The sequence below is a fragment of the Macaca thibetana genome, chromosome 3, assembly GCF_024542745.1.
Source record: "Macaca thibetana thibetana isolate TM-01 chromosome 3, ASM2454274v1, whole genome shotgun sequence".
Classification (NCBI taxonomy): domain Eukaryota; kingdom Metazoa; phylum Chordata; class Mammalia; order Primates; family Cercopithecidae; genus Macaca; species Macaca thibetana.
Genome location: NC_065580.1, coordinates 28,046,918 through 28,063,074, shown reverse-complemented (window position 1 = coordinate 28,063,074; position 16,157 = coordinate 28,046,918). Strand labels below are relative to the sequence as shown.

General features: G+C 40.0%; 1 long non-coding RNA gene and 1 other non-coding gene across 51 annotated transcripts in view; both read right to left on the bottom strand.

The window, feature by feature from the left end:
- LOC126949729 (uncharacterized) overlaps positions 1-16,157 on the bottom strand; it is a 201,003-nt gene that overhangs the window by 141,556 nt on the left and 43,290 nt on the right. For all 50 annotated transcript variants that reach the window (XR_007723927.1, XR_007723926.1, XR_007723924.1 and 47 more), the window contains exon 3: positions 4,828-4,958. This is a non-coding gene — a long non-coding RNA (uncharacterized LOC126949729). The remainder of the gene's footprint in view (positions 1-4,827; positions 4,959-16,157) is intronic.
- Positions 7,233-7,339, bottom strand: LOC126951774 (U6 spliceosomal RNA). Its single transcript, XR_007724638.1, has one exon. It is a non-coding gene; the product is annotated as a U6 spliceosomal RNA (small nuclear RNA).

The following is a 16,157-nucleotide window of genomic DNA, read 5'->3' as shown; positions in this document are numbered from 1 at the left end:
CTCCAAGTATCAAATACAGAAATGCTTTCAAAGTCTGATAGAAAATTTATCATCAGAACGTGAATATTTTCTATTAAGAGAGTGGCTCTTCCACATAGTAACAGCAAGATAACATTACATTAAAGTACCAAAATAGCCAGTTGAGTAACTTTGAGACTCCTAGAAGATGAACTGATTGATTGCTTGGACCTCAGCTGTGGCTTGACCGCAGAACTCTGAGATCACCCAAACACGATCGATTCTGTGGTGTATTAACAAAGTCTGACGTAGGCAAAAAGCAAATTCTTGCAGTTCTATTAGTAAGATTATGTATTACAAATATTCTCAGCCCAGATTTTGTTACGTTATACTTTCTCCAGTTATTTCACATGCTATCACAAAATCCTCAAGTATAATTTAGTTTTAACATCATTACTTCCTATTTATATAATACAATGCTTTATAGTTGACTAAGCCCCTTCACCTACCAGTTCATCTGATCCTCATAAAAACCTCCTATGGCAGGTAGAGCAAATATTATCCTCGTTTTATACCTGCTGGAACTGAACACAGAGGGATTAAGTGTTCCACAGAGCTAGGAAATCAGATCTAAAATCCAGGTATTCTGGCAATATTTCATTTTGTGTGACCTTGGGTATTGTCTCTGCCTCAATGTCTTCAAATGTTTCAATAACTTCCTCAAAAGTAAGGAAAAGGAATTACACACCAAACATCAGCTTTTTCAACATTTTCAGTTGAGGAGAACTAGTCTTAACATTTGTTACCTTAAAATTTTTAATTCCCGGAATGTGAATGTAGACACTGAGCAAGCAGCAGCCAAATTTCATAACAATTGCAAAAGCCACCTTTAACATACTCAGTGCCAACCTCTACATTCTCTCTCTCTCTCTCTCTCTCTCTCTCTCTCCCCCGACCCCTCCCACCCCTCCGCCTCTTCCACAACACAATTCTATGAAATCATCTTAGGAGGGAAGCACTACACCTCCACACCTAACACAGCAGGCAGTGGTCTCAAATATCATAAATCTGGTAAGCCATGAAATCTCTCTAACACATGCATTGGGAGAAACATGTAATTTCTCTCATCTTAAAAAACCAAAACCAAAACTTTCCTTGACTCTTCTGGACTTCACAAGTTACTCAAAAGAGAGTCTGTCTGTAACTTACTCTTCAATCCAGTTCCTCCAATTCTCCCTGGAATCTGCTCCACCCTGGCTTTTGTCTCTACCATTTCACCGAAACCACTCGCCAAGATCACTAACATCCTCCTCACCGCTAAATCTTCTGATCAATTTTCGGCTGGCATCTTACCTAACCCATCTGCAGCATCTGACAAGGTGGGTTACTACTGCTTCCCTCAGTGTCTAGAGTATCACGACTTACACCTTCCTGTCTGTTCCTCAGTCTGCCCTGCTGACTCTATGGGACCAGGAGAGGCCCCAGACCACTCTTCTCACTCCCTTGGTGGCCTCAATCCTTCTTATGACTTTGAACAACAGTTCAATGCTAATGACTCCAAATTTGCCTTTTGAATCCTGACCGCCCACTGAAGTCCAGACTCTGCCTACATGACCTTTCTGCTTAGATGTCTAAAGAAGAATCTCAAATTTAATGTGTTTAAAACTGAGCTCCTAGTGCTGCCTCCAATCGGTCCCTCCACAATCCACACCCGCCTCATCTCAGCAAAGGCACCTCCACTAAGTTGTTCAAGCTGAAAATTGTGGAGTCTTCCCTGACACCCCTTTTTTTGTCTCTTATCCCATATTTAATTTCACAACAACATATAACTAGAATTCCATCATTTCTCATCACATCCCTCACTTATGGTCTCAGGCACCATCATCTCTCAGCTGGGTCACTGCAGTAGCCTCAGTGGGTCTCTCTGCTTTTACCCTTGCAAACACCCCCACCCCCAGCCCAGAGTATTCAAATCACATTAGCTTCAATAGAAAGATCATGTCGCTTCTCTCCTTAAAACCCACCAATTCTTTTTCATCTCACTGGAAGCCAAAACCCATACAATAACCACCGCTCACACTGCTAGGGGAAAGGGATCCCAATCCAGACCCCAAGGGAGGATTCTTGTATCTCATGCAAGAAAGAATTTGAGGCAAGTCTATAAAGTGAAAGTAAACTCATTCGGAAAGTGAAATAAAAGAGTGGCTACCCTATAGACAGAGCAGCCCTGAGGGTGGCTGGTTGCCCATTTATATGGTTATTTCTTGATTATATGCTAAACAAGGGGTGGATTATTTATGCCTCCCCTTTTTATGGGGTACCAACCTGTCGCTGTCCTGGCATTTGTAAACTGCCATGGTGCTGGTGGGAGTGTAGCAATGAATGAGGACGACCGGAGGTCACTCTCGTCACCCACTGTCGTCGCCATCTTAGTTTTGTTGGGTTTTGGCCGGCTTCTTTACTGCAAGCTTTTTTATTAGCAAGGTCTTTATGACTTGTATCTTGTGCTGACGTCCTCTCTCATCCTGTGACTTAGAATGCCTAAGTGTTTGGGAATGCAGCCCAGGAGGTCTCAGCCTTATTTTACCCAGCCCCTACTCAAGATGGGGTTGCTCTGGTTTAAATGCCTCTGACAACATGATGTGACCATCCATATCCTCTCATCTTTTTTTTTGAGACAGAGTCTTACCCTGTCGCCAGGCTGGAGTGCAGTGACACTATCTCGGCTCACAGCAACCTCTGCCTCCCGGGTTCAAGCGATTCCCCTGCCTCAGCCTCCTGAGTAGCTGGGACTACAGGCACCCACCACCACGCCCGGCTAATTTTTTGTATTTTAGTAGATATGGGGTTTCACCACGTTGGCCAGAATGGTCTCGATCTCCTGACCTCGTGATCCACCCAGACTCAGCCTCCCCAAGTGCTGGGATTACAGCCCCTTCACTCACTCCACTCCATTTACTAGCCTCCTTCTACTTTCAAACAAGCCAGGCATGCTTCTGCCTCAAGGTCTTTGCATTTGCTATCCTCTCTGCCTACTCTTCCCCCAAACACCCACAGGCTCTTTCCATCAACTTCTTCACATCTTCTCACTGAGGCCTTCCCTGAACACCTTCTTTACCAGTGAATTCTTTAGCCCTTACCCTTGCCTGCCTTACATTTCTCCAAAGCACTCATTGCCTTCTTATATACTACATATTGTACTTTTTTATTTGTTCTTAGTCTGTGTCTTCCTGCTAGAATGTTACCTCCATGAAGGCAGAGAGTTTAGTTCATTTTGTTCACTACTGTATCACCAATACCTACAATACTGTCTGACACATGGTAGGTAGTCAATAAATATTTGATGAATCAAAGAACCACATTCTTAAAACAATACAAATGTATATGAATTGATCCATATGGGGCCCAGAAAGTTCAAGAGCTACAGAATGCTAGGTACTGGATGACTAAGAATGTTGATTGTATGTGATGATATAGATCAATTCTATCCAAAAGAAATATAATGCAAGCTACAAGTAATTTTAAATTTTCTAGCAGTCACATAAAATAGTAAACGAAAACAAGTGATACTAATTTTAATAAGTTTTAATTCAATATATCCAAAATATTATCATTTCAATATAAAACCTAATATTTTAACCTTTTCATATATATATATTTTTGAAATACAGTAATTTCTGCAGAGCACATTTCCATTAGTACTACTCATATTTCAAACGTCTGATAGCTACATGTGGCATGCGGCCAGTTGCTACCATATTGGACAACACAGATTTGGACCAAAATTAAATAATCCCACTGCAGTGGGGAATATCTTGTTTTTATTTTAAGATTACCAAACAAGGCCCTGGTACAACTTCACGGTTTACTCGTTTTGTCAAAACAGTTTCAAAGGATATAGTACGAGGAATAATAGCTCTTGTTCTGAGAAACCGTTTGTTTTCAAGGTAACTGACTCAACACTTAAAACACTTTAAACTTCATTCAGGTGTTTTGATTAGAAAGAATGAAAGCCATTCTTCCCTAGTCTGTTTGAGAAACAAAGCTAAATCCAGAGAGATTCTGTGATCTTATCTACATTAGTATCAGAAAAATCATTATTTTCAAATAGAAACAACTATTAAAATTATATTTCCACTAAACCAGTATTTTTTCAAATTAACCAAAATGCATCCTGCATTCAAAGATAATTTTTATATACAGTTGCATTTTTAAAATGTATTAACAGTTGTTTTACCAATTTTTTTTATATTTTATAATGTAAAAGTGAAATAAAGCACTAAGGAGAATGCTTTTAATTTTTTTTTTTTTTTTTTTTTTTTTTGAGACAGAGCCTCTCTGTCACCCAGGCTGGAGTGCAGTGGCACAGTCTCAGCTCACTGCAACCTCTGCCTCCCGGGTTCAAGCGATTCTCCTGCCTCAGCCTCTAGAGTAGCTGGGATTATGGGCACCCGCCACCACGACTGGCTAATTTTTGCATTTTTAGTCAAGATAGGATTTCACCATGTTGGCCAGGCTGGTCTCAAACTCCTGGCCTCAGGTGATCCACCCGCCTCAGCCTCCCAAAGTGATGGGATTACATGCATGAGCCACTGCGCCTGGCCTAAATTTTTAATATATGTATTTAAATCCTATGTTTCTTGAATGCTAAAGTGTTATGTATGGAGAATGTGTTCATTAACTCTTTTCTATCATCGGGGATTAATTTCTTCCAGAATCCCATTATTTACAAAATATTCACTTATTAAAATCATCATAATAATTGCATTATTCAACAACAAAATTTAAAGAACCCAATTAAAGTTTATAGTATTTTAAAACTTTAAACCTTTTTAAAAAGCAGTAAAACAAACAGAAGAATCTACTTACTCAGCTGTTACAGGGTGTTATCAGTCATCTCTGGTAAATTAGCAGGTCTGAGCTCAGATCAGCAAGGCAGAGAAACTCCACATGGTAAATTATCCCAACTCTTCTAACTCGTAAAAGCATTAATAAAATGCCTGTGTAAGAAAGAAACCTGAAGTTACAACCAAGACAGAACTTTCTCGAGTGGACTGTCTTGATAGGGAATAAACCTCTGTTTCCTCTTTTCTTTCCTTGAGGGCTTAGAACAAGTTAATTCATGGCCTTGGAGTAGCAGGTGGCCTGATACAGCAATACTTGGTATTACAACTGCCTTTCTGTTTTAAGAAATCTCTGGGGACAAGCCTAAATTGGTGCAATAAAATATCCACCCAGTAGTAGAACTTGCTCCTTTTTTTTTCTTTTTGAGACGGAGTCTCGCACTGTCGCCCAGGCTGGAGTGCAACAGCATAGTCTCTGCTCACTGCAATCGCCGCCTTCCAGGTTCAAGTGATTCTCCTGCCTCAGTCTCCCAAGTAGCTGGGATTACAGGCTCCCACTACCGCACCAGGCTAATTTTTATCTTTTTAGTAGAGATGGGGTTTTGCCATGTTGGCCAGGCTGGTCTTAAACTCCTGACCTCAAGTGATCCACCCGCCTCGGCCTCCCAAAGTGCTGGGATTACAGGCGTGAGCCACCACACCTGGCCTTTATTATTTTTGAGAGAGGGTCTGGCTCTGTCACACAGGCTGGAGTGCAGTGAGGAGATCTCAGTTCACTGCAGCCTCTGCCTCCCAGGCTCAAGTGATCCTCCCACCTTAGCCCCTTGGGTAGCTGGGACCACAGGTGCACACCACCACACCTGGCTAATTTTTTGTATTTTTGGTAGAGACAGGGGTTTCAACCATGTTGCCCAGGCTGGTCTCAAATTCCTGAGCTCAAGCGATCTGCCAGCCTCAGCCTCCCAAAGTGCTGGGATTACAGATGTGAGCCACCGCACCTGGCCATAATGAGTTTTCTTAACAGATTCTGTCTCCTAATATTGATTCACTGGTATTTTTTTCTAGAAAAAAATAAGGTCTCATTATTTTTACTTTTCACAAGGTTGCCACAATCTTTTTCAAAGTTTCGGCTGATTCTTCTCGACTGACATTATTTTTAACAAGAAAATGGAGAATGTGTTCATTAACTCTTTTCTATCATTGGGGATTAATTTCTGCTTACGGAAGTAAGAAACCTGGTTAAGTGCAAAGCAAATTCTGCTAAAGAGAGGATATCCTCACTTCTGTTTCTATACCAAAATTATACATATCTTAGACTAAGTATTTTCACAGGTATTATCTTTTTGCCTAAATTGGTGGGGTTTTCCTCCACTTTTGCCCCTCCGATCCATTCACCATGACATACTTCATTATAGGTCGTATGTTTTTCTCCAATGCAAATCTCACCATGTCACTCCCCAACTAAAACAGTTTTCAATGTTTCCCATTGCCCTTAGACATGATATCCCATAAGCTATAATATGGAGGCTTCCAAAGCCCTGCATGACCTGCTCCCTTCCCACCTCTCAGGCCACTCTGGTCTTCTCTCAAATCTCCAAAAGCACCAGCATCTCTCTCGCCTGCCCCAGCGCCTTTGCAAGGTCTGTTCCCTTTGCTGGGATGCTCTTTTCAGCCATGGTCATCTTTCACATCTGAGAGACCTTTGTATGCCTCCCCGTCTAGGTCACACCATGCTCCTCTCCCTCTCTTCCTCTCAAAAGCACTCTGTACTCTTCCTGCAAAGCGCTCGTCCAAACCTGTATTTGTGTGTTTTTAGAAAGCCTATCTCCACCAGACTGTGACAACTTCATGAGGGTGTAGAGCTCGTGCCCGTTTGGTTAGTCCCTTAACCACCACTGTTCCCAGCACCTAAGCTCGGTCCTTGGCACCTTGTGAACTTACAATAAGTATTTGTTAAGTGAATGAATAAAAGACTGAGAGGTGGGGGCAGGTGGCAAGGACAACCTAGTTATTTCGGTCCATTGTTATCTATGATCCTAAATCCAACTACATTATCAGCTTTTCCCTCTACACAGGATGATTCCCATCACTGCAGAAGGTCTGTGGTTTTAGGAAAGGAGGAAAGGAGGGAGGGAGGGAGGCCTTCCTGCCTACTGGCCTTTCCTCTTCACCCCACAGTCTCACGAATTAACTCATTTCTCTAATCCAATTTTATAAGAATACTCAAAAGAGCTGACTCCATCTGCTGTCTCCAATTCTTTCTTCCTATTCCCATCAGGCTTTGTCCCCACTGCTCCCCTAAAACTGCTAATGTTAAAGCCAGCAATGTGACTGTGAAATACCCAAAAGCCAGGTACAGGGAGAGGTACTTTAAAGGAATTATCTCATCCATTTACTTTTTCTTTTTAAAAATTTTTTAAATTGAATTTTTAAAAGATGGAATGCTTCACAAATATGCATGCCATCCTTGTCCAGGGGCCACACCACTCCTCCCTGTATCACTTCAATTTTAGCATATGTGCTGCCAAAGCGAGCATTATTTCTTTCTTTTTAGACAGTGTCTCACTCTGTCATCCAGGCTGGAGTGCAGTGGGGCAATCATAACTCACTGCAGTCTCAAACTCCTGGAACAAGTGATCCTCCCACCTCAGCCTCCTGAGTTGCCGAGGCCACAGGCACATGGCACCACATCCAGCTTATTTTATTTTTTGGAATGGGGTCTTTCTTGCTTAGGCTGGTCATCCACTTAAACAGTTCATAGGCTGGACATGGTGGCTCACGCCTGTAATGCAAATACTTTGAGAGGTCAAGGCAGGAGGATTGCTTGAGTCCAAGAGTTTGATACCAACCAGGGCAACACAGCAAGACTCCTTCTCTACAAAAAAATAAAAAAAGTAGCTGGGTGTGGTGGTGGCAATGCCTATGGTCCTAGCTACTTGGGAGGCTGAGATGGGAGAACTGCTTGAGTCCAAGAGGTCAAGGTTGCAGTGAGCTGTGATCATGCCAATGCCCTCCAACTTGGCAACAGAGCTAGATCCTGTCTCAGCAAAAATTTTTTTAAATAAACAAATAGTTCATCACCACCACCTGATGAGGTAGGTACCATTGTTATCCCCAGAGACAGGTTAACTGAATTCATTCAAGACGACTTGGGCAAAAAAGCAGCAGAAACCATTTTCACTCAATCTAATGTTCACTGTTCAGTCTTCCTCTTACTGGACCTGCCAGTGGCACAGACAGAGCTGATCACTCTCCTCTTTCTTTAAACAGTTTCTTTGCTTGGTTGCCAGGACACCACAACCTACTGACTCTCCTCCTCCTTCACTGGCCATTCTTTAAACCACTTATCATCATCCAGTCTCTCAATGCCAGAGGGACCCGGGACTCTCAGTTCTCGAACTTTCCTATCTACACTCCCTCCCCTCCTGGTCATCTCAGTAGGTCTCATCACCTTAAATAAGAGCGTGAACCTCTTCCCTGAACTCAAGGCTCATTTTTCAGGCTTCTCCTTGACATCTCCACCTGGATGTCTAATAGACATTCCCCTCTTAATATCATGCCACGCCAAATTCCTGATGCTCCCCTAGGGCCCCATGCCTGAAGCTCCTACAGGGTTGCTCATCTCAGGCAAGGATAACTCCATCCTCCAAGTCATCTTGGCCTTTTCTCTTTCCCTCACACCCTCTACCCAGTTCATGAGCAAACCCTGCTGGCTCCATCTTAAAACTACATCTGAATTCTAAGTACTTCTTCCTGCTCCAACCACTGCCATGCGAGCCTCCCTCGTCTCCATGGATGACTACAGTAGCCTGGGAGCTGATGGTTCCTTGCCTTACTTGTCTGCTGGGAGTCGAAAATGCACTACTATGACCACACTGAAGTCTTTCAGTTGAGACTGTCAGAGTAAAGATGAATTGTTTGTTACACTTGTCCCTCATATATTTCAGGAAAGAGTTGTTTCTTCCACGTTACATTAGTTCTGAAGATTTAAATTGCTTTCTATTATGAAAACCTGTATTAACAAATGCAAGGTCACTGAAATAATATTCTATTGTTGCCCTTGACTCTGAAATGAATTAGAGTTCTGTGTGGGCAAAAATATTAGCCCAGCTCTTAAAGATCCACGGAAAATGTTGTTTGCTTTCTTCAAAGCTTAAAAGCGTCCCATTAATCATCAAAATAAGATATCTCCACTGCAGGCATTTATTTGTTACTTGAAGATGAACAGAACAGAATCAGCACCTATACAAAAACCACACTGACAATATCTAATATTTTAGAGAAAATGAAATCGGATGGTCCTCTTAACAATCGTGGTATTTTCTAAACTCCCCGCCTCCTTTGTTTTGTTTAGTCAGGGTCTTGCTCTGTCACCCAAATGTGGTGCAGTGGTACCCGCATAGCTCACTGCAGCCTTCAACTCCTGGACTTAAATGACCCTACTGCCTCAGCCTCCTGAGTAGCTAGGACTACAGGCACACACCAACATACCCAGGTTTTGTTGTTTTTTTTTTTTTGTCTAGAAGGGGTCTCACTTTGTTGCCCAGGCTGGTCTTGAATTCTGGCCTCAAACCATCCTCCAGCCTCAGCCTCCCAAAGTAATGGGACTACAGGTATGAGCCACTGTACCAGGCCTATACTCCTTTCTTTTACTACAGCCCCCAAAAAGCACAGACCCTGGATTCAGTGCCTCCAAAACTCCCTTCTGCTAGTTTGGCTCCAGGGCTCAGCACATGTACTTCCCAAGTCGTTGTTTTCTTTGATCTCCTTAGACTCTCTGCCTCCTAGAGAATCTAATCCACAAGAACTGCGCTCCTGGGTCTTTTACATAACTGTGGTTTTTCACAAGGTTCTTTAAACAAAGGTCCACGTGATAGATTTCTGCTCAAGCTTAGTTCCAGGAAACGTTTGGTTTCTGCAGATGTTTACATGCTTCCGGCTGTCAGCACATGAAAACAATATAATTCTGTTTCTTTTCCTCACTTTAGCAACTAGAGAGCATAAAATCAAATATATTGTTCAAATCTGTTCATCACTGGTATATGGAAGTACTTAATCCTTAAACTTTTTTTAGGTGAGGTTATTTTTTATTATTTTGCCTTTTGGCCTAAATGTGGTAAGTGGTTTCAGAAACATGAAAAGCTATAAAATGTAAAATATACAAGACAAGAATAAAATAGAAAAAAGGCTGGGTACAGTAGCTCAGTGCCTGTAATCCCAAGCACTTTGAGAGGCTGAGGCAGGAGGACTGCTCGAGCCCAGGAGTTCGAGATCAGCCTAGGCAACAGAGTGAGACCCTGTTTCTACAAAAAAAAAAAAAAAAAAAAAAAAATTGCCAGGTGTGGTAATGTGTGCCTATAGTCCTAGCTAACTGGGAGGCAAAAGCCAGAGGTTACTGTGAGCTGTGATTACATCACTACCCTCCCACAGTTACAGTTAGAGAGAGATCCATCTCTAACAATGAAAGAAAAAAAATGGAAAAAGAGAAAAAAGCACAGTGGTGGTTTTCCAATGAGAAGGCATGAACACCCAGAATCAGATTGTCATAAAAAAAAAAAAAAAAAAAAAAAAACTCTCTTCATAAGCAAAGTTAAAAAGAGTCCTCCACCCTCTTTTTTTTTTTTCTGAGACGGAATTTCACTCTTGTTGCCCAGGCTGGAGTGCAATGGCGCGATCTTGGCTCACCACAACCGAGTAGCTGGGATTACAGGCATGTGACACCATGCTCGGTTAATTTTTTGTATTTTTAGTGGAGACAGGGTTTCTCCATGTTGGTCAGGCTGGTCTCGAACCCCTGACCTCAGGTGATCCGCCCGCCTCGGCCTCCCAAAGTGCTGGGATTACAGACATGAGCCACCGCACCCAGCCTCTGCCCTCTTTGTTTAAACCCTATTTACTAGTTTGAGTAAAATAATCAGATATGTTTTTGGTTACATTTCCCTAGCAACACTTAAAAGTTTGAAATTTTTTACAATCAACTTCAGTAAGTCTTCTTTAAACATTATTTTGAAAATGAAAAATATTTTAGAAAAGCAGGCTAAACTGGTTGTATGACAGGTGTACATTCTAAGTCATTTCATTTGGTGAGCAGTCCAGATTACATATGTGTACATTATAATGATCAGCTAAGGACTGACTGCTTTTAGCTCCCTCACCCTTTCTCACCTCTGAGGTTCAGTAATAAATGGCTCCTAATAATAACTATCAATCAAAATCTTAAAGGTATTCACTCATTATACTGTATTTACACCCCCCCTTAAAATGCAAAAATTATAAAGTTATATTAATACAAAAATCCAGACAAGAAAATAAGCAGACTAGCAAGATAAAACTAGAGCCTTCAAAAATTATACAAAGCATACAAATATGCAGCCAAATGGTTACTTAAAGTGAGCCATAAAGTTGGCCCTACACTCTCTAGTAGACAAAGCAGAAAGGGAAAAATGATCAGTTACAAACCAGACATGATCAGAGGGTAAATTTCAGGAGAAACTTAACTTATCCTGGTACTCAAATCTAAGAAATATTTCTCTACTGGATCATTCTGTACATAATACACTGGGGTCTTCAATACTGTCCCTGAAAGATATGCTGATTCTTATTGCATAGAGCATATATAGTAAAAACATAACGCGCTCTGATAATGTGGATACATTTTAAAAATAAAGCCTAGAAAGTCTGTTCAACAGAACTTTCTGTAATGATGAAGATGCTCCGTATCTACAACGTCAAATATAGTAGCCATTAGCCACATATGATGAGTGAGCAGTTGAATTATGGCTGGTATGACTAAAAAACTGAATTGTAATTATATTTCATCTTAATAGCCATATTACAGCAACACGTATCTACCCACTGGAGAGTACAGGTCTAAAATATTAGTTATCAAACTTTTTTTTAGCAGCAGAACCATTTTGGAGTTGGCAAACATATACAGAATCTAACACATTAAAAAAGATAGTATAGTGTATATACTTGTAAGTTCAATCTGAAATCTTTATAGTCAATGAAAACATGAGCATTCCAATAGATAAATATTAGAAATTGAGGATGTTAAGTGAGAGTTATAAAGTTAGATCAGCCCCAGGAAACACTTTTATTTCTGTATTTTGTTTGGATGCACTGCAGTGCCCACGTGGAACTTTTAATTACACATTCTGAGCTACCCAATGACCAAGGCCACACCCCACAGCCAACTACTCGGGAAGCACAGAAGAAAACACAGCACGCCAACAGGGCAGTTTCAGGTGCTTCCTTTCGTGGAACGAGTCCCCACAGGAGCCCACATGGCATCCAGGAGCTATTCTCTCTGGCATCCAGGTGACAGCTCAGAGGCAGGGAAATAAAAATCACAAAGGTGGGCCAGGCACAGTGGCTCACGCCTGAATCTCAGCACTTTGGGAGGCCAAGGTGAGTGGATCACTTGAGGTCAGGAGTTTGAGATCAGCCTGGCCAACATGGTGCAACCCCGTCCCTACTAAAAATACAAAAATAGCTGGGTATGGTGGCGAACATCTGTAGTCCCAGCTACTCGGGAGGCTGAGGGAAGAGAATCGCTTGAACCCAGAGGTGGGGGTTGCAGTGAGCCAAGACTGCACCATTGTACTCCAGCCTGGGCAACAAGAGAGAGACTCTGTCTCAAAATAAAATAAAATAAAATAAAATCACAAAGGTGGTGCACAGACATGCTGGCTTAGAAACCTTGTGCCCCAAGCAGAAACCAAATATCATACAACGGTGCTAGTCACAGCGTCCAGGGTTCCCACAAAGGACATACCCACTTCTGAAAAGTCAGTACTTCTGAGGAAGCTACAGCTTCTAATCAGGAATTTAGAGTTCACTTAACAGTTCCTCCCAGTCCAGATACGTTTACCAAACAGAGGTCACTTTCACCACAACAATGTTGCCTGGTAACATGGTGAACATTCTCCTTTTACCAGGGGTTCAGGAGAACTGAGTAGAGAGTTAATCTAAGGTCAGATTTGTCCTTAAAAAATGAAAAAATGGTTGTGTTAATTCTTTAGCAGCCTTCATGATTTAAAAAAAAAAAAAAAGAATCCCACATATCAGGAAAAGAACTTGCTTAACTTAAAAACAAAAACAAAACCCTACAACAAAATCACACTTAACGGTTAAATAATGGGAGTATTTCCTTCAAAAGCTAGGAAACGCAAGGATGACTACAATCATCACTTTTACTTAAGAACATAACAGAGGACTTAGTCAATGTTAATAAAAAAGACAGAAAGGAAATATAAACATTTAAGTGAAGTAACAAAATTGTCTTCATCTCCAAGTAATCATTATCTATATAGAGAATTATGAAGGAAAACCATTAAAACTAATAAAAAATAAGTTCAATGTTGTTAAAGATCAATATACAAAATTAATATAATTCCTATAAGCCAAAACCTCATATTGTAATTTTAATAAGAAAAGGTACCTACCATTTAAAGCAGCAACTAAAGCTATATACTTTCTAATAATTAGTCTAACAAAAAAATCTCCAAGAGCTTTACAGAGAACATTATAAAACCAAGTAAGTTGAGAAATACACTATATTTGTGGATGGAAGGCTTAATAAATATCCCTAAACTGAACTGAAATACAATATGATTACAATCAAAATCCCTACAGGGTCTTTCATGGACCATGGTAAGCTGATCCTAAAATTCACAAGAAAAAAGGGCCAAGAACAATCTTGACAAATTTGAAGAAAACAGACAGCCTGCTCTCTAAAACTAAGTTATATGAAACCATGATAAGTAAAACAGTAAAGATAAATGAAAAACAATAGAGCACCCAGAAAAAGACACATGTATGTTCAGAAATTTGATATATGATGGCAGTGGCACTGCAAATCACTAGGGAAAGGACAGACTATTGAACAACAGTTATCCTGAGACATAGGTTAATTGTAAGAAAATAAAATCATTATCTCACATCATAGAGACACATTTTCAAGCTATAGACTTAAACGTAAAAATAAAACTTTGACAATTTTTAGAAAAAAATGCTCTTCAGGTAATGATTTTTAAAATCACACACAAAAGTAGAAATTATAAAGTAAAAGACTGATAAATGTGTTACTATGTTGAAATTTTTTTAATTCTAAAGATTCTTCAAACAAAATGAAAAACCAACGCACAGACTACAAGATATTAATAAAATACATAACAAAAAATTATTAATCTTCAGGATACATTAAGTCCTAAAAGTCAGCAAATAAACACAAACAACTGTATTGAAAAACACGAGGCAAAAAATTGTGAATAGTTAACAAAGGAAATCTGGGTGAAAATAAACATAAGATGTTCAAGTTCAGTATGACACAGTTTAACACTATGATGAAACAGCATTTCACATCAGACTGGCAAAGTACCATACACTAATGAAACAAAGTTAAACTCAGTCAACCACTCTGGAGCGCAATTTGGTAATATCTAATAAAGATGAAGATGTGCATACCTACAGCCAAGTAATTCCACTCCTGAAAATGTACACTAGAGAAACTGGCACAGGAACAAAAGGAAGTACATATCAGAATACAGGTAATTGCAAAAAACTGGAAACAATTCAAATGTGAATCAGGAGAATATGCATACAATACAGTCTCATAATGAAATATTGTATATATGAGTATTACATATATATTTATGAAAGAAATAAGGACAGCTACAAGTATTAAAGATAAGTAAAGAATCAACAGAGTAAAAAGGCATCCTATGGAAGGGGGAGAAAATATCTGCAAACCATGTATCTGATAAGGGGCTAATATCCAAAATATATAAGGAATTGCTACAACACAGTGGGAAAAAAAAAACCAAATAACCCACTGAAAAAAACAGACCAAAGACTCGAATAGGTATTTCTCCAAAAAAGACATACAAATGACCAACAGGTACATGAAAAGATGTTCAACATCACCAATCACCAAATGCCAATGAAAACCACAGTAAGATGTTACCTCATACATGTTAGGATGGGCATTATATAAAACAAAAACAAAAACCCCAGAAAATAACAAGTGTTGGTGAGGATCTGAAGCAACTGGAACCCTTGCGCATTGTTGGTGGGACTGTAAAATGGTGCAGCTTCTACGGAAAACAATGGAGATTCCCCAAAATATTACAAATAGAACTATAATATAAACCAGAAATCCCACTTCTGGATATTTATCCAAAAAACCTGAAATCAGAATTGTGTAGAAATGCTTGCACCACTCCCCTGTTCACTGCAGCATTCATCACAATAACCAAAAGGTAGTAACAACCTAACCATCCATGTTAAATGAAAAAACAAAGCAAATATGGTGTATATAGACAGTGGAATATTAGCCTTAAAACAGAAATCTCGTCATAAGTTACAACATGGATGAATCTTGTTGCTAAGTGATGGACATTATGCTAAGTGAAGAAGGACAAATACCGCATGAAACCACATAGATGAAGTGTCTAAAGTAATCAAACTTACAGAAACAGAAAGTAGAATCTGTTGTCAGACTGGAAGGAGGGAAAAATGGGCAGTTGCTATTCAATGGGAACAGTCTCTGTCATGCAAAATGAAAAGTTCCAGAGATCTTCTGTACCACATTATGCTTAGTTAATACTGTACCGTACACAGTAATTTGTTAAGAGGGTAACTCTCATGTTATGTGGTTTTTTTTTTTTCCACCACAATTTTTTTAAAAAACAAATGTTAGGTGAAAAGACTAGCTGCAGAGGCCTATAATGAAACATGGTTTATACAGTTTCAAATCATATAAAATAATGTCTTACATACATAATGATGCAGGCCACGTGCTGTGGCTCACGCCTGTAATCCCAGCACTTAGGAGGCTGATGCGGGAGGATCTCTTGAGATCAGGAGTTTGAGACCAGTCTGGCCAACATGGAGAAACCCCGTCTCCACTAAAAATACAAAAATTAGCTGGGTGTGGTGGCACATGCCTGTAATCCCAACTACTCGGGAGGCTGAGGCAGGAGAATCGCTTGCACCTGGGAGGTGGTGACTGCAGTGAGCCGAGATCACGCCACTGCACTTCAGCCTGGGTGACAGAGTAACACCCTACCTCAAAAAAAAAAAAAAAAAAAAAAAAAAATAGATAGATAGATAGATAGATAGATAGATAGATAGATAGATAGATAGATGCAGATGTAAACAAAGGTAGTAAAAGCATAAAATATGTTTGGAAATGTTAAACACTAAACTCAGGATAGTGGTTTCTATTGTAGAGGAAAAGAGCAGAATAGAATGAAAAAGAGCTAAATAAGAGGTCTCTATTTCGTCTGTATTATTTTTTAAAATCTAAAGCAAATATTACAAAACTGACGGTATTTGATAGCTTAGTCTATT